Source organism: Nycticebus coucang, chromosome 5, assembly GCF_027406575.1.
Source record: "Nycticebus coucang isolate mNycCou1 chromosome 5, mNycCou1.pri, whole genome shotgun sequence".
Taxonomy (NCBI): domain Eukaryota; kingdom Metazoa; phylum Chordata; class Mammalia; order Primates; family Lorisidae; genus Nycticebus; species Nycticebus coucang.
In genome coordinates, this window is record NC_069784.1 from 18510765 (window position 1) to 18530495 (window position 19731).

Sequence of the window (19731 nt, forward strand, 5' to 3'; positions counted from 1 at the left end):
CCAGGCTAGAAAGTTAATACTCTCCTTTCATGGAGGGAATTACTGTGGCATGGGCTTGTAATTAGGCAGAGAATGCCAGGCTGAAGAAATTTGGATTCAGGGAGGATACCACCTGCAGGGATATAAGAATCTATGAGGCAAAACCAGGACCCAGGGGACAATGGGAGTGGAAAGAGGCCAAGACTCCACAATTAATCAGTACCTTTGAAAGCTCAGAGGAACCCACTTAACTAGCCTGTGTAAGTCAGGGAAGGCTTTAAAACAGAATTCAGGTTTTACCCAGGTCAGGAAAGTTCCGTAGAGGTTTGACAGGTGTGTGGATGTTGAGTAAGGTAGGAGAGCTTTCGGGTGGAAGACATAGCATGCACAAATGGTGCTAAAGAACATGGCATAGTCAGGGAATGGCATGAACCCAACTGAATCCTCTGGCAAGCTTTGGGAACTCACTGGAGATAAGACAGGAAAAATGATTTGAAGGTAGATCATGATGGTTCTTGAATATATTGTCAAAGGGTTTAGTTTTTCTCTTGTGAGCAACTGGAAACAATTATAGATTTTGTAAAAGTGAGTTGAGTCTTCAGATAACTGGTAGCATAGAAGAGGATAGAGCAGAGAAGGAGGAAACAGAGGCAGACAACTGGGCTGGGAGCGTTGCGGGTGAGATGATGAGGAAAGGAGGGATGGAAAGAAGAAGGCAGTTCTCTAGGATACTTGATTGACAGCCTGGTGATGGATTTACTATGGGAGAGGGAGAGAGAAAAAGAAAAGGAGGAGCGTGAAGGCAGGAAGAGAGGAGGAGAAGAAAAGGAAGAACGGAAAACAATCATTTCTTGAAGGTCTAATATGTTATAGCCCACTTAACATGTCTTTATTTTCAGGTGATAAAATATATTCAAAAGGTTAATAAAATTATCCATTAATAAATTATTCAAAGTCATAAGATTGCTATTCAATGGTTAAAACAAATTTCAAATGCCATCTTGTGAGACCCCAAGTGCCACATGGTCAGAGATAAAGCTCAGACTTTTGGTACAGGCAAAAAAGTGAGCACTGACATAATTTAGAAAGAAAATAAAGATAAAGAAGAGCTTGTTTTAACAGGAAAAGGGCTCAGAGGTTCCTTGGGGAACACCCAGTGGTGCTGAGGTAGCTGTCTGACATCTGATGAAGATGACCTACAAATGGTTAGAAATATGGGATCGGGGCTCAGGAGAGGCACAGAGATGTCCACTGTTGAACTCCCTTCTCTTTTACTCCTGAAATGTTGGGCGATGCCACGAGAAACATATCAGATTGTTCAGGGCCATGTGGACTGTGACGAGAAGAAGGACAAGAAAGGAGGCCATCAAATGGATCCAAGATGAGAGATGAGAGGCCTGGGGTATCTTCCCTGCTGGTGCCTGTCCCTGGGCATGCCTGGCACATACCCACAGAAACTTGGCTTCCAGGCCTCAGATAAGCTTGGGTGAAAGCAGGGAGGGCCTCTTCCTTCTTACAGTGAGCACTCAATAAATGCTCACTATCATTGCCACATAACAGCAGGCTATTGTGACCATGCATAGTGCAAAAATCAGCAACTATGTTTCAAGAGTCTGTTTAGCACAGCCCGCTCCAGAGGCAGGGCTATGGAATAAAATTATTTCCAGTGGTCCCACCCAGCCCCATGGCTCCATAATTTTCCCACTTTAATATGTGACTAGTAAATAAGAACTATCTTGAAATTTTGATTTCTGGCCCAGAGTCTATCATTATACTTCCAAATTGTATTGAGAAAATATTTGAAGCCAAACAGAGACTTTCATTTTGTTGACTTTAAAGAATGCTTCATTCATATTCATCCAACAACTATTCATTTATCACTTGCTCACATAAATAGTCCAATGCTAGGTGCTGTGGCGAAGCTGTGTAAGTGCAAAATCTCTGTCCTCAGGATGTGTGTAAACTAGTTAACCAGAGGAGGATGAGGCTACCTGTAAAGGTAAATATCAGTGGAGCACATAACTAACTAAAGCCAACTTTTTTGAGAGTTTTTCAAAAAGGATGGAGGGGAAAAAGAGAGAAACACAGACAGATACTGAGAGAAAGGAGAAGGAGAGTGAATGAGAGCTGGGCACGAGCTTGAAGGTGAACTTGAGGTTCGGTATAATTTGAACAGTCAGAGTTGAGGCCAAGTCCATAGGGGAGAAAGGTGTGAACATAAAAGAGGAAGCAGAGGTGGTTGGGTGCATTGTGAGGGGGCAGTTATTTAGCCTGAGGGAAGCTGGTACAGAGTGGGCCAGGTGCATGCCTAGGATTCAAGGGAGAAAGAGGAAGGGAGGCTACAGGTCACAAGGCCGCGACTATCCTCACACCGCCCCTCAGGCCAGGCTCATCCTGGACCTCTCACGTTCGTTCTGCAGCTCCTGAGGAAGGCATCGCCCATTCTGTACCAAGTGGAATTGATAGGCAGTTCACTCCCATTGCAACCTCTTGAGATGATGTGTAAGTTGAAAGAAACATGGTTACCAATTTCTCTCAGCCACTGAAAAACACCCATTTGCTACCATGCAGCTTAGCTGCTAGCGCAGTTCTGTGCATTTACCAGAACTTTCCCCCTTTACTGGGATGTCTCTTCTTTACTCACCTCCCAAAGCCCTGAAGCCCGCCCACGATGTCACCTTGGTAAGAAGCAGAGGACAACATGACAGACTGTTCCATTTCCCCTCCCAGTAGCTTCCAATGTCCTGGCTCAGTGGTTTGTGTGTGCGATATATTTGGGATGTAAACCACACAGTGGGTCGGGGTGTGTGCCTTTGTGTAGCACCTGGGGGCCATAGATACGGCCCAGGGAAAGGTTTCTTAGACACCAAATAACATGTAGATGATTTATACATAAATGAGTTAGAAATATGGAGATTAAGTTTTTGCTGAGATACACATGAATTAAGGAGAGAAGTATTTGAGGCAATTTAAGAAGAAATGCCATGGAACTTAAAGCAGATGGAAAATAATATAAAATGTTGGAGAAATCTCTAAATGAATGGGGTTTGGCCTAACATATCCTTGGAGTCCCTCCCTCCCTCCCCATTTCACAAAAAATCTCATCCCTTGAAGAAATTAATGTGACTTTGGAGAGAGTGGCTGCAAAGGGTCTCTCTCTCTCTCTCTCCAGGTCTGGCTGGCTCATCCCTAGTCTAATTGTTCAGATTTTAATTTTTTTTTTTTTTACCTTGTTCTGTGGTTCATGTCTAAATACTCAAAGATGTTTATATTGCATACATTCAGCTTTAATTGGCCCTTAAAAGAAGGTGTTGATTAGAATCTGCTCAACATCAACAGCTAGCTCACACAACATTCTGTAATTACTGTTTATTAATTTAGTTCAAGTGGCATAGTTGAAAGCTCTGTTCAGATGGGAGAAGTAAATTGTCACTGGTATTGAATATGTAAATTATGTGCATTGTAAATTTCCACGAAGAAATGTTTAAAGTTAAATGCTGTGCACATAAACCCTTCCCGTTTTACCTCACCTAGCCCTCAGAGTGGAATCAGGCCTTCACGCAGAACACTCCTTGTCAGTGCAGCCTGCAGGGGCCATGCGGTGGCCTCGAGGTGCTGCATCTTACCTAGAGTTTGGAAGATGAGATTTTGTAATCAAGTTTTTTTGTGTGTGTTCCCTTTTACATGAAACAAGGCAATGCTAACGTGCCCTTTTAAAATCCTTTCTCACAAAGCCCTTCCGTGGAGTTCCCCAGCAGATTTTCTAAGCCTGTTTGGCAATCCAGCAAATTCTCCTGCCTCCCCGAGGAAGCTTCTAGAAGCTGCTGGGTGGCATGCTAAAAACAACAGGAATTGAAGACAGCTTTTCTTCAGCAAATAGCTGAATAAGTTACTATGAATGGGTGTGTCTGTTTTGTTTTTTTCCTTCCCCCAGAGTATCAAAGAAGATGCCAGAAACTAGGGCAAAGTCTGTCCGTGGAGATTGATTCTTGGATCCCAAACCTTCTGATCTCCGAAGCCACCTTAAATGCTTTAAAAGCTCTGTGTGGCTCTTCCCAAGAGAGGGTGGGGCTTAATCTGATTGGGATAACTTTATTATACCTAAGATTGTCTCGGATTCTTAGTGTATTAAGGTTGAATTAAGTGAAATTTTCCGTTAAGCATCAACCAAAACACTTATCTTTTTACTGTAGTTAACGGTATTTTAGGCAAGTAACTTCATCTATTTGTTCCTTAGATGCTTTACCTATAAAATGGAAAAAAATAATAGTACCTATGCATGGATCGAATGGAAAGATTAACTCAGATAATATCTGTAAAGTGCTTAGAACAGGGTCTACCCATAACGTAGGGGCAATAAATGTTAACTATTATTTGTCTCTGTGAAGTTCAAGTGGTTACAACTGGATCTCCACGTGCTTTGTATACATTGTTGAAAGCTTTCCTTTCTAGAAATTTCTGATTGCCTGGAAGAATCTTAAATTCACAACTACTCAGAAAAGATACTTTTAAAAATTAGGGATGAAAACCAAGGGTTTTTTTTTTTTCTTGTAAGCATGAAAATTCAATTATAATTTTTTTCTAAAGGTTGAAAAGAGTAGTTGAGGCAAAAAGTACATCTGGTTCCTCTGCCACGGAAGCCCACACATGCCCATTTGGGGGGCTTTCTGTCTTTGTACAAGTTTTTCAGCCCAGATGTTGGATGTTTTCAATTTTGCAAAATCTGACTATAAATGAACTAAAAAAAAAATGGCCCAACTGTTACTGGGACTAATTATGACGGTTCCAAGGAGAATGTGCAGGCTTTCACTTTTTCTTTATGAAGTGTTCCTGAAGAAAGCCTTTTGATTGAAATAACCCATTTGGATGATAGCTGGCATTTTCAGAAGTAATAATAATACGACTTCAGCTCCTTAGAGAGGAAGTAATGGAACCGTGAAGGGCGTTGTGGATGCCAGCTCCTTCATTTGCATTACACTCCTGTCTGGCAGGTGGCAAAAATTGTTCTTCCTGTTTTACAGATGCAGAAACTGAGGCACTTAAAAATAAAAACATAAGGAATAAAAGTTCTAGAGCAAGTCAGTGAGAGAACCAGGAAGCCTAGGGCCTTATCATCTGGTATGGTGCTATCCAGTAAGGGCAACCTGGCTGGAGCCATCCACTGAGGACGTGGCCATGAGTGAGGGCATTTTTCACCCAGGAGAGTCTGCCTTTAGGGATCACTGAAATGTTCATTGCTGGGAGGTAAATCTCATCTTCTATTAGCGTCTATTGAAAAATTAGAGATATAGGTGCCTAAATTCCTCCTGTAGGTAAAGCTAAACATTTTTGACATGGCAGAGCTGAATGTGGTTGTCCAGGCTCTGGATGATTTTTTATACTCTCTAATTCCCACTTTCCTCTCACCATAGGGATATTTGAGAAGTTGGAAGGAAAAATGGTGCAGGGCCAAGAGGGCAGGCGCAGGGCTTCCCACCTCTGGCACTCACTCTGGACAAACTTTCTTCAGGCCATGAGGAGTTCTGTCCAGCCAGAGGCCCCAGAAAATATCCTTAGTACCTCTGGAGTTTGGATTTTCAGCTCCCTTGGGTGAATCTAAGCTGTATTTGTCACAGATTGCTTATGCATGGTTTAATTTCGTCAAGTATTTTGTCTGTTTATTCATCTAACTGTCTGTTAATGTCTTTATTGCGTGCCAGGCACAGACAGGAGGATTGAAAAGCTAGGAAAACCTACTCCAGACAAGGGAAGTAGGGAAAGGAACACACAGGGAGTCTCTGCCCCCCAGGTGGGAGCTCCCTGGGGGGACAGAAGCGAGCTGACAGCTACTACACAGCGATGTGTTGTGATGTGCTAACGGTTTACAGTAGGGGCACCTACCTCACCCTGGCTTTCAGGCGAAGTTTTGAAGAATGAATAGGAATTAAGCCAGGTGACAAGTGAGTGGGGTGTCACTCCAGGCAGAGGCTACCACGTACCCAAAGGTATGGAAACGTGTGAAACTTGGCCTCTGGGGAGTGGGGAGCAGGCAGCAGCAGCATATGGCTCTTACCTGGGGTGCACACCCTTAAGCATGCTGAAGTTGGCTTTGTGTAGAGATCCAGGCAGGTGGAGGGCAGGCTTGGAATGCTCTTCAGTGTTAAGAAAAGTTTGAATGTTTTCCTGAAGGCTGCAGGACATCATCAAAAGCTTCTGTGATGGGGAATTGGCATGACCAAGTGTAAGGCTCTAGATTCTACAGAACCACCTGTTTCCGTGCTTGGCTAGTGGAGTAAATCTGCTGTATATTTATTTGTTCATTAGTTAAGGTTCTCCAGAGAAACAGAACCTATAGGAGGTTTATTAAGTTATCTCTTTTATTAACTGATTGATTTTAGAGATTGACTAAAGAGATTATGGGGGCTGACAAATCCCAAATCAACAGAATGGGCTGACAGCCTAAGACAGGAGAAGAGCCAATATTGCCATTCCGGTCCCAAGGGGCCATTGCTGGTGGCATTCCTCTTGCTGGGGGTGGGGTACATGTGTCAGACTGCTGTTCTGTGCAGACTTGCACCTGATTGAATAAGGACTACTCGCAGTGTGAAGGCCAATCTGCTTCACTCAAAGTTCACTGGTTTAAATGTTTTTCATTTATTTTTATTGTTAAATCATAGCTTGTACATTAGTGCAATCAAGGGGTACAATGTGCTGGGTTCATATACAATCTGAAATATTCTCATCAAATTTTCAACGTAGCCTTCATGGCATTTTCTTAGTTATTGTATGTAGACATTTGTATTCTTCATTTAGTAAGTTTCACCTGTACCCATTCTAAGATGCACCATAGGTGTGGCCCCACATATTACCCTCTCTCCACCTAACCTCCCCCCTCCCTTCCCCTTTCTTGGCCCTTTCCCCATAGTTTTGTGCTATAGTTGGGTTATAGCCTTCATGTGAAAGCTATAATTTAGCTTCATAGTAGGGCTCAGTACATTGGATGCTTTTTCTTCCATTCCTGAGATACTTTGCTAAGAAGAATATGTTCCAGCTCCATCCATGTAAACATGAAAGAGGTAAAGTCTCCATCTTTCTTTAAGGCTGCATAATATTCCATGGTAAATTTTGCTAGTCCATTCGTGGGTCGACGACTTAGCAATTATGAATTGGGCTGCAATAAACATTCTGGTACAGATGTCTTTGTTATATTGTGATTTTTGTTCTTCTGGGTATAAACCTGGTAAAGGAATTATAGGATCAAATGGCAGGTCTATTTTTAGGTCTCTAAGTATTCTCCAAACATCCTTCCAGAAGGAATGTATTAGTGTGCATTCCCACCAGCAGTGTAGAAGTGTGCCCTTTTCTCCACATCCACACCAACATCTCTGGTTTGGGGATTTTGTTATGTGGGCTACTCTTACTGGGGTTAGGTGATATTTCAAAGTAGTTTTGATTTGCATTTCTCTGATGATTAAGGATGATGAGCTTTTTTCATGTGTCTGCAGATCGTGCATCTGTCTTCTTTAGAGAAGTTTCTCTTCAAGTCCCTTGCCCACCCTGAGATGGGATCACGTGTTCTTTTCTTGTTAATATGTTTGAGTTCTCTGTGGATTCTGGTTATTAGACCTTAATCGGAGGTATAACCTGCAAATATTTTCTCGCATTCTGAGGGCTGTCTGCTTGCTTTACTTACTATGTTCTTGGCTGTGCAGAAGCTTTTTAGTTTGATCAGGTCCCAGTAGTATATTTTTGATACTGCTTCAATTGCCTGGGGAGTCCTCCTCATAAAATATTCACCCAGGCTGATTCCTTCAAGAGTTTTCCCTGCACTTTCTTCAAGTATTTTTATAGTTTCATGTCTTAAGTTTAAATCTTTTATCTAGTGAGAGTCTATCTTAGTTAATGGTGAAAGATGTGGGTCCAGTTTCAACTTCTACAGGTTGCCAGCCAGTTTACCCAGCACAATTTGTTAAACAGGGAATCTTTGCCCCACTGAATGTTTTTAATTGGCTTGTCAAAGATCAAATAACGGTAAGTAGCTGGGTTCATCTCTTGGTTCTCTATTCTGTTCCAGACATCTACTTCTCTGTTTTTTGTTTTTTTTTTATTTTGTAGAGACAGAGTCTCACTTTATGGCCCTCGGTAGAGTGCCGTGGCCTCACACAGCTCACAGCAACCTCCAACTCCTGGGCTTAAGCGATTCTCTTGCCTCAGCCTCCCGAGCAGCTGGGACTACAGGCGCCCGCCACAACGCCCGGCTATTTTTTGGTTGCAGTTTGGCCGGGGCCAGGCTTGAACCCGTTTTTGTGCCAATACCATGCTGTTTTGATCACTCTAGATTTATAGTACAGTCTCAGGTCTGGTAGCATGATTCCTCCTGCTGTGTTTTTATTGATGAGTAATGTTTTGGCTATTCAAGGTTTTTTCTGATTCCATACAAAAAGGAAGTATTATTTTTTCAAGATCTTTAAAATATGACAATGAAGCTTAATGGGAATTGCATTAAAATTATATATTGCTTTGGGTAGTATAGACATTTTAACAATGTTGATTCTTCCCAGCCATGAGCATGGTATGTTTTTCCATTTGTTAACATCTTCAGCTATTTCTTTTCTTAAAGTTTTATAGTTCTCTTTGTAGAGATCTTTCACTTCCTTTGTTAGGTATACTCCCAAATATTTCATCTTCTTTGGCACTACTGTGAAAGGAAGAGTCCTTGACTATTTTTTTGGCTTGGTTATTGGTATATATAAAAGCTACAGATTTATTGGTGTTGATTTTGTAGCATGAGACATTGCTGTATTCCTTGTTCACTTCTAAAAGTTTTGTAGTAGAATCCCTAGTGTTTTCCAGATATACGATCATATCATCTGTGAAGAGTGAAAGTTTGATCTCTTCTGACCCTATGTGGATACCCTTGGTCGCCTTTTCTTCCCTAATTGCAATGGCTAAAACTTCCATTACAATGTTAAAGAGCAATGGAGACAATGGGAAACCTTGCCTGGTTCCTGATCTAAGTGGAAATGATTCCAATTTAACTCCATTCAATACGATATTGGCTGTGGGTTTGCTGTAGATGGCCTCTATCAATTTAAGAAATGTCCCTCCTATACCAATTTTCTTAAGTGTCCTGATCATGAAGGGATGCTGGATATTATCAAACGCTTTTTCTTCATCAATTGAAAGAATCATATGGTCCTTATTTTTTAGTTTGTTTATGTGCTGAATTACATTTATAGATTTACGTATATTGAACCAGCCTTGAGACCCTGGGATAAATCCCACTTGGTCATGGTGTATAATTTTTTTGATGTGTTGTTGGATTCTGTTTGTTAGGATCTTATTGAGTATTTTTGCATCAACATTAATTAGTGATATTGGTCTATAATTTTCTTTTCTTGTCGGGTCTTTTCCCTGGTTCGGGGTTCAAAGTGATGTTTGCTTCGTAGAATGTGTTGGGTAGTATTCCTTCTTTTTCTATATTTTGGAAGAGGTTTGGTAATATAGGTACTAGTTCCTCTTTAAAGGTTTGGTAGAATTCTGACATAAAGCCATCTGGTCCTGGGCTTTTCTTTTTAGGGAGATTTTGTATAGTTGATGCTATTTCACAACTTGATATAGGCCTGTTCAACATTTCCACTTCATTCTGGCTAAGTTGTGGTAGGTGGCGTACTTCCAGGTATTGGTCAATTTCTTTCAGATTTTCATATTTCTGAGAGTAGAGTTTCTTGTAGTATTCATTAAGGTTTTTTTGAATTTCTGAGCGGTCTGTTGTTATTTCATTGTTCCCATTTCTGATTGATGAAATTAGAGATTTTACTCTTTTTTTCCTGGTTAGGTTGGCCAAAGGTTTATTTATTTTATTGATCTTTTCAAAAAACAGCTTTTGGATTTATTGTATAATTCTTTTGTTTTCAATTTCATTTAATTCTGCTCTGATTTTGTTTATTTCTTTTCTTCTGCTGGGTTTGGGGTTGGAGTGTTCTTCCTTCTCCAGTTGTTTGAGATGTCCCATTAAGTTGTTAACTTCCTCTCTTTCCGTTTTCTTGAGGAAGGCTTGCAGTGCTATAAATTTCCCTTTTAGGACTGTCTTTGCAGTATCCCAGAAATTCTGATAATTCGTGTCTTGATTGTTGTTTAGTTCCAAAAATTTGGTGATTTCCTTCTTAATCTCATCTATAACCCATCTATCCTTCAGCATAAGGTTGTTTAGCTTCCATGTTTTTGTATGGGTATACAGATTCCTGTTGTTATTGAGTTCAACTTTTATTCCATGATATTCTGAGAAGATGCAAGGAATAATTTCTATTTTTTTAAATTTGCTGAGGTTAGATTTGTGGCCTAGGATGTGGTCGATTTTGGAGTATGTTCTGTGGGCTGATGAGAAGAATGTGTATTCAGTTTTTTGGGGATGAAATGTTCTGTACATGTCTGTTAAGTCCAGATGTTGAATGGTTAAGTTTAAATCTAAAATTTCTTTGCTTAGCTTCTTTATGGAGGATCTATCCAGCACTGCTAAAGGGGTGTTAAAATCTCCAACTACTATGGAACTAGAGGAAATCAAGTTGCTCATGTCTATTAGAGTTTCTCTTATAAATTGAGGTGCTTTCTGGTTGGGTGCATAAATATTAATAATTGAAATCTCATCATATTGAGTATTACCTTTAACAAATATGAAGTGTTCATCCTTATCCTTCCTTATTTTGGTTGGTTTAAAGCATCTGCGAATGGGATTGAAACACCTGCTTTTTTTCTGCTTTCCATTTGCCTGGAGTATAGATGACCATCCCTTCACCTTGAGTCTATATTTGTCTTTTAATATTAGATGCTATTCTTGTATGCAGCAGATATCTGGCTTGAGTTTTTGTATCCAGTCGGATACAAAACTGTATCCAGTCAGATACAAAAACTGTGCCTCTTTAGAGGACAATTTAAACCATTCACATTAATTGAGAATATTGATAAACCTTTTGAGAGTCTGGTGGACATTTTTAATCCTTTTGCAACTGTGGAAGTTGGAATTTGATCAAAATTTTTCTGGGTGGTTTTACTTTTGTGGTGGAGGATTATGCTGATCTTTATGGAGGATAGGTCTGAGAATATCCTGGAGAGCTGGTTTAGTTATGGCAAATTTCTTCAACATGTGAATGTCATTAAAGTATTTAATTTCTCCATCATAAATGAACCTTAGTTTAGCTGGGTATAGGATCCTGGGTTGAAAGTTATTTTGTTTTAGGAGATTAAAAGTCGATGACCATCCTCTTCTAGCTTGAAAGGTTTCAGCAGAAAGATCTGCAGTTATTCTAATATTTTTGTACTTGTAGGTGATGGTTTTCTTTCGTCTGGCAGCTTTCAGAATTTTCTCCTTCATATTAACTTCTGTGAAATTGATTATGATGTGTCTGGAGGATGTCTTATTTGGGTTGAGTCGTGCTGGAGTTCTGAAACTGTCTGCTATCTGAATTTCAGAATCTCTTGGCATGTCTGGAAAGTTCTCCTTTATAATCTCATGGAGAAGAGACTCTGTGCCTCGTGAAGCCACTTCGTTGCTTTCGGGGATCCCTATAAGACGAATATTGGTTTTCTTCAAATTACCCCAGAGCTCTTTGAGAGAGTGATCTGTTTTTGCCCTCCATTTCTCTTCCTCTTTGAGAGTTTGGGACGTTCGAAAGCTTTGTCTTCAGTGTCAGAAATCCTTTCTTCTGCTTGCTCCATTCTGTTACTGAGGGATTCTACTGTGTTTCTCAGATCTTTGAGGGATGGAACTTCTTGTCTCAATGTGTCAAAATCTTTGGTCATTTGGTCTTTGAATTCATTGAATTCTTGAGATATCTTTTGGGTTACTGCTTGGAATTCTAGTTTGATCTTATTTGCTATCCAGATTCTGAATTTGATTTCTGACATCTCGGCTATTTGTTCGTACATGGGATCTTGTGCTGTGTCTGCCCCATTGTTACTTGGGGGAGTTGATCTACTCTGATTATTCATATTGCCAGAGTTTTTCTGTTGATTTCACCTCATGATTGTTTTTTACCATTGCCTCTGGCTGTCCTCAGAGTTGGGGAAGTGTCTCTCCAAGATTAGACCCCAGCGGGATCACTGTATTGTTGCTGGATCTTTGTAGGGAGTGAACCTGTGTACTTCCTCTGGGGCTGCCCCAGCTAGGGAGTTCTGGTGTGGAAGCAGCTCCGGAGTGTGACACACCCAGATCCAGCAACAGGGCGGGAGGTGGTGTGCACAGTTCTGGGAGTGCCTGGCACCCAGTGACTTTAGCACAGAGAGCCCAAGGCTCCAGCAGTCTCTGGCCAGGAGAAGGGCTCTGAGCAGAGGCAGGGAGGGCTCCAGAGGGCACATGGCTACCAGTGTCCCTAGCCAGATGAGTGGGCTGGTGTGGAGACAGGGAGGGTACAGGAGGGAGGACACGGGGTTGCGCAGCTCCTGCAGTTCCTGGTCAGGGCATGAGGAGGCCTGGTGGGCACGGGTCATAGGTTGGGGGTCACGGCGCAGCTCTTATGGAGGTTCAGGCGGCACCAAGCCCAGGAGTTTGAGGTTGCTTGAGCTGTGACATCACGGCACTCTATCCGGGGCAACAGCCTAAACCTCTAGTGTGCCAAAACAGGTCTCACTCTGTCCCTGAGGGTTAAGGCTGTAAGGCAGCTCAGTCCCTACCTTTAGGCTGCTCAGTCACTAAGTTACTAGCTCCCACCCGATCCTTGCTCTGCGACCCTGAGGGCAGAGCTTGCCAGGGCAGTTCTCTCACAATGGCTCCCTGCAGCCCACAGCCAAATACTATTAGTTCTGTCCAACTCAGTGGCTTATTCTGGGGCCCTAGACAATGCCCAAAGTTCTCCGCACTCCTGCTCAAGCTCTCCCCAAGGCAGTTCAACTGAGTGCCAAGTCCAAAAACACCAAAACAGTTCACAGGTAAGGCCTTTCCAGTTTGCAGTCTCACTGCTGCTTGTACTTACGGTTGCCGGCGGTATTAGGTCAATTGAACACACGCAGTCACTTGCCAGTTTTCCACTGTCTTTGTCCTCCTCTTGGGGTCCAGCTACACCCTATATCCTCAAAGGGATAATTATAGGCAGATCCCACCAGCCAGAGATGCCTGGAGTCTTATCTCCCCAGACTCTCCATGCCCAGTTGCAGGGAAGCTGTTATTTGGCCGCCATCTTGCTCCACCTCCCTCTCACTGGTTTAAATGTTAATCTCTTCCCCAAACATACAGAAGAATGTTTTACTACATATCTGGGCACCATGACCCAGGCAAGTTGACACATAAAGTTTAACACCACAGAGAGACTATATATTCACGTGGAATATAAATATATATTCCCCTGAGGGTAGTATTCCCACACCCCTGTCTGTTTATCACAGGACTCCATTCACTTACTCATTCTTTAAAAATTCTTAATTGACTGCCTACTATGCCAAGCCCTGAAGATCCAACAGTGAGCAAGACAGACCCTATTGTTGCCCATATGGGGTTTTTCACTGAAACAGAGGCTGGCAAACTACAGCCCATGCCATATCTAGCCCACAACCTATTTTTGTGAATGAAAATTAATTGGAACACAATCACATCCATTTATTTTTGCATTGTCTATGGCTGCTTAGGTGGTACCATGATAGAGTAATTACATAGGTCACCGCAGAAGTTCTGAGACAGACTGTGTTACGGTCCATTATTTCACTTCCAAGAAACGCAATTGACAACATCCTTTCTGATTCACCTGTGTTGAGTTTCCACTTTCTAGGCTTATCGGTGATGCTGGGGCTGGGGGTGGGGAGCTACATTTGTTTCTATCTGCATGGATTTTACATTTCTTGACTTTTGTATATCTCAAAGCTTTCGTAATGACCCACATGAAACAGAGAACTTATGGCCTACAATTCCTAAAATATTTACTATCTGGGTCTCTATAGAAAAAGCTTTATGATCCCTGAATCAGAGGAGATAGATAATAAGGTAATAGATATATAATATGATCTCAAGTAGTCAAATGTGCTTTGAAGAAAAATAAAACAAGAGAAAGGGATAAAATGATAGGAGTGCTATTTTTGCTACAATGGTTAGGGAAGACCTCTCTGTAAAAACAATATTTGAGCAAGGATGTTATAAAAGGAGAGGCATCCATGAGAATACCTGACAGAGTGAAATTCCAGGCAGAGAAAACAGCAAGTTCCTGCATGCTCCGGGATCTGGAGGCTAAGGAGTGCCAAGGCTGATCACTGGAAAGACATTCTTTCACAAGGCCTGGGTTTCACTGAAGTTGGCTGATGAGTTGGATTCTTGAAAAGTAAGGTCTGAATTTCTTGGTTCTGAGCATAAAGACCATAATTCTTCATAATTTCCCCCCTGGTCTGCCAAAGCCCAGATGAGATCAACAGTCTCCATGCCACTTTCTTTCCTCTACTAGTGATCATTGTAGAGTACAATATGCAAATATCTCTGCCTGGAAATTGATTCGAACCCAGCATATTCAGTCCCACCCCAGTTGACCCTTCAATGTCCTGCTGTTCAAGCCACGAAGTTCTTCCATATCATCCCCTTGCTCCTTCCATATCGCGCTCCTGTATTTCTCCTTTCCTCACTCTCCATTGCCTTCCCTTCTGTACTCAGAGCTGGAGCTGATGCTACCCCCTCCTTCGGTACGGCCCTCCCCTCCATCTCTGTTGCTCTTTCTGCTCCTTATCCTCCCTCCTTCATCTCTTCCTCTCTCCTTTCTCTGTAGTTTCAGGTCCCCTCCCACCCACCTTGTGTTTGAATTTCTATTACAGCATGACTTCCGTTGGTCTATGCTGGTGTATGCATCCAGGTCTCTTCCAGTTGCCTATGAAGCCTGAACAGTAAAAATGCAGGGGAAGCAAAGGAGCTTTTCTCTGCAGAAGGTCAAATAAATAAAAACTATTCAACATCTTCCTAGGAACCTGTTGTACCAGGCATTCTGTAAGAGCCCTGAACGGGTAGCCATGAACCTGACATGATCTTGACCTTTATGGAGCTACAGTATAATGGAGGTGAAAAACATGTTTAAAAAATGCTTATGGTAGAATATATGCTCATAGGATGTGCGTCAGAAACAGAGATAGTGGGCAGCTAGCTCTGTCTGCAGGAATTGAGGGGTGGAGGGCTTCACTGAGGAGGTGACATTGTAGTAAGGTCAGTGGTGACCAGCCTGCAGCCCACAGGCTGCCTACAGATTCTGTGAGGACTTTTTTGTTTATCTGTGATGCTGGATATCACAAGAGTATGCATGCACCTTTTGTGTTTTCGCTCATCAGTTTTTGTTAGTGTTTGTGTATTTAATGTGTGGTCCTAGGCAACTCTTACTCTTCCAATGTACAGCCCAGATAAAAAAGGGTTGGATGTCCCTGGCAGATTCCAGTCACAAGAAATAGCACTTACAAAGGCAAAAAGCTGAAAATGAGCTGCATTTATCTGAGGGAGAAGTTTGGAGCAATGAAGCCTAGAGAGGGAGTTGGTGGGAATGGTAGGAAATGGGGCTAGTGAAAATAAGAGTCCTGTTGTAGGTGAGCAAGCATGTATCTCCCTCATTAATCTAGTACCTTTGATAGGCTGGTAAACACTTGATAGTTTCTCAATTTAAACTAAGCAAGTTAAACAAATTTCACTGCCTATCTTAGGAGCCCCATTAAAACACAGTATGCCAATAATTTTTGTAACATGGTACATGTTGTATATAAACCTGTGTCAGATATATATAGACATATACAGTCTGAATGTTGGGGTCCCCCATAATTCTGTGTTGAAACTTCATCCCCAATATGATAGTATTAAGAGTTTAAAGCTTTAGGAGGTGGTGACATTGCGAAGGCTCCATCCTCATGATTGAGAGTAGTGACCTTTAAAAAGGCTTAAGGGTGCCTCTTTCTCCTTCTACACATACCTAGGGCCATCCCTGAGCAACAGACTATCCTATGACACTCAATTTGCTGGCACCTTGATCTGGGACTTGCCAGCATCCAGAACTGTGAGCAATAAATTTCCGTTGTTTGTACGTTACCCAGTCTAAGGTATTTTGTTTGGCAGCCCATGCAGACTAAGACATACCTCATGTTGCATCATATATCATGTAATTTTCTTGAGCTCGCAACAGGAGCAGGCATCTCTCAATCTCCTGATCTTGGCTGTGGTTTCTTATATGGGACCAATGTTTTTACCATGCAAAAAAAAAAAAAATTCAAAAACAAAAACAATTCTCTGTTGAAGTAAGAATTACGTCCTGTGCCTCAGCAATGGGGTATGTTGAAACCAGCAGACCCACTTGCCATTTTACTTTTATAGAACCCTTGCTGGGTAGTAATAAAGTTAGTACAAGTAGCTGTGACAAGATTTCCTTTGGGTGGACCAAAGAAACAGTGACTAATGATCATTCAGTGTCAATATTTAATTAGTAAATGAGGTGAGCATTACCTAATAACACCTTGATTTCCTGTCCAAATAGCCCAAGCTAGACAAGGCTGACCACATGTTCTTGGCAGGAAGCTAGCACCATCCTAATGATAGGTTTGTTCTCTATTAGGTCGATGAAGAGTGAACCAAGTATTTTCTACTTGGGTCTTCACATGATAAAAGTTTAACAGCTTCACACGATAGGAGCTATTGGAGTTATTACGAGCAAATGTCTAAAAGAAATAACCATTTAGAAAGTCTGTATCATGTATGTCTAAAATAGTGTGTAAAAGGATCATAGCCCCCATCAAGGGTTATTGAGTAAAGGGTGAGTTCTTAAGTCAGTAAGTACTTATTTACGTGATGGTCAGTAATGGCAGCCAAGGAATCATTGCAAGCAACTGAACAGATCTTATTCATCCATGCAGGTGCTGAAGTCTAGTCTCCATTTAGACATAAAAATCACGGGCAGCACCTTGGAACAAAGGTGAGGCGCCATCTTGCTATTCAGCCAGGGGATGTTATGCCCTCCAAAGGTCCCTGCAAGTGATGTAGGTTCAAAGTGAGTGCAATGGCACTGCCTGGAAGACATCTGCCTTTGACTTCTCAATCTCTATTCTTCTTTCTTCTGATAAAAGGCTCTTTTTCTTTTGGCTCTGCCCTTCCAACATTCTCTGTGACTCTGGTAGGGCTGTCAATCAAATGGGCAGCCAGAGACCCAAGCAGAAGTCTTAAGAGTCCTTTTGGGGTTCTGATATGATTTCTGGGGAATAGAGAGGCATCCTTGGATCTGTAGAAAAGATCCTTTCTACAAGTGTAAGGTTGAAGCTTCTGGTGCCTTTCTTTACCTACCCAGGAGAAAAGTCCTGCCTGAAACTAAAATCAACACAGAGTAAAACCTAAGAAAGAGATGGTGACAAAGAAATAGGTTTATAACCATCTAGTTTGAGCAGCTGACTGAGCCATGCCTGAAGCTAGACCACACTTTGGACTTAACCAGTTATGAGGCCGGTAGATTTTTGTTTTATCTTCCTGTGGTTTGAATTGGGTTTTGCGTTCCCATCCTTGCAGGGCTCCTTGGGGTGGGGTAGCCTATTGGTGACTTTCCCTTTTTCTTCCCTCTACTGCCTACCCAATTCCGTGAGAATCACTTAGTGTGACACTGATTTCTGTGATCCCTAACCGATTGACATCTGCTGTCAGTAGTTCCAGTGATGTTAGGATTATGGAAGAAGTTAAACTAAAGGTTTGGCTTTATCTGGCTAATTCTTCTCCATTAGCAAAAATCAGCTAGAGTTTCTTGTCTGTACCTGAGTGACAAACCCAGGAAAGAAATACCTCTGCCCATACTTCCCCTCTTTCATCCTTTGTTTTATCTTTGTCAAATGTATGAGGTTTCTATTTTCTTAACTTTAACCAGATGATTAGCACAAGGAGAACAGAACATGTTGCTTTAATATCTGATTTTTTAAATTAATTTTTTTTTTTTTTTTTTTTTAGAGACAGGGTCTCACTCTGTTGCCCGGGCTAGAGTGCAGTGGCAGGATCATAGGTCATTGCAACCTTGATTGCCTGGGCTTAGGTAATCCTCCTGCCTCAACCTCTTAAAAACTGGGACTACAGGTGCATGCCACCACACCCATTTTTTTGTTTTGTTTTGTTTTTAGAGATAGGGCCTTCCTGTGTTGCTCAGGCTGGTTTCAAACTCCTGGCTTCAAGTGATCCTCCTGTGTTGGCCTCCCAAAGTGCTAGGATTACTGGTGTCAGCCACTGTGCCCAGCCAAGTATTTAATGTTTTAAGATTTATAAAAAAGAAAAGACAATGTTGGGAATGATGCATTCTTGAGTTTGTGATTGTGTCTGAGAGAGAACACTCACCAGTCAGGATGGAGTCATATAGTTAATTCTTGCTGCAAAGACCAAAGCCTCCCAGAGGATGGTAAAATGCAATTGTAATCAGGATAAGTCTTTACGGCCAAAAAGAAATTTTACAGTGGAATGAATGAAAATGCAGTATGTTGACAAAAGCCCAAAAGAAGTGTTCATAATGACTACAAAGTCACTAGGAAAGGAGATTGCATCAAATTAAGCTTAATTTTTCAATAGACAATGGCATAAAGTTAAGAATTCAAGAACTAGACTGGGGATGTTTCAGAAGTGTGGTTGCCCTGAGTGCCCCCCGGGCTTCAGGGTTAGAGCTCAAAGACCAGGGATTGGATAACACTTGTCATCCAAAGCGTTGGTTCTGGGCTTTGCTGAGAATATCATGCTTTCATCTTGCTTGGCATGTTTTTTTTTTAGGGTTTCTCAGCAATTGCCATCATTTATGCACCTGGAACTGGCCAGCAAAGGATACACATCTCTTAATCTTGCTCCAAATGTTGAAAACCTTAATTGGTGGAATGAGAAATGTAGCTGAGAGTAGGGGGAGAGGAGCTGTTTCTACAATGGGATTCTTTCTCTGGTTGTGGGACTTTCTTTAGTGTTCTGTCCAAATAACTGATAGCCAAAATCTAAAGGAGGGAATAGCAGATAACATAGGTAAAAAAATAAAGTAAAAATAAAGTAAAGCGGGCGCCTGTAGTCCCAGCTGCTCGGGAGGCTGAGGCAAGAGAATCGCGTAAGCCCAAGAGTTAGAGGTTGCTGTGAGCTGTGTGACGCCACGGCACTCTACCCGAGGGCGGTACAGTGAGACTCTGTCTCTACAAAAAAAAAAAAAAAAAAGAAGACAAAAAAAAAAAATAAAGTAAAGTAAAAGATGCCCAGAGAGAGGGGCAGAGGGGGCTGGGGAACTGGGCAAGGATGCACAAAGGCAAGCTGGAGGAGAAAAGTTGGCTATTCTTGCTATGTCTATTTAAGACTCACCAGATTTTCATGAGAAGCACTTGAAGCTCTTTTGAAGACTATTCCATGAACCTTTCATGGGTATGCCACCATTTAACTTTTTTGTAAGGGAGTACTGTGCAAAGAATCTACATGTCTGCTTTCAAACATTCTTTTGATCCATATTTAGGTGATTTTACAAGCATATCTCAAACTTATTTTTCTTTTACTTGAATTTGGGAATCTTAAATCATTTGGGCAGGATCAGATATGTAGCATGTTGGGGATAGGGGATAAAGGAGGGATAAAGAGTTCGTTCTTTTCTTGATTTACAAGTTTAATTTCTATCAAAATAGCAGAACGAGGAAACCTGAGACATTTTTAATAGTTTCAGGATTTGACGTGGTTGGCAGAACCACTAAAATTACCTAAGGTTCTTCATCTGTGCCTAAAATCTGGGGAAGGGGTGCTGCCTCTGTGGCTGGCTTTCTTTGTCTTACCATGCTTGCTAACAGCTTCAGACTCCCCTCCCC

The 19731-nt window shown here is 41.7% G+C and overlaps 1 protein-coding gene across 1 annotated transcript in view; it reads left to right on the forward strand.

Annotated features, from left to right (window-relative positions):
• LMO4 (LIM domain only 4) overlaps positions 1-19731 on the forward strand; it is a 145156-nt gene that overhangs the window by 57883 nt on the left and 67542 nt on the right. The window lies entirely within an intron of this gene.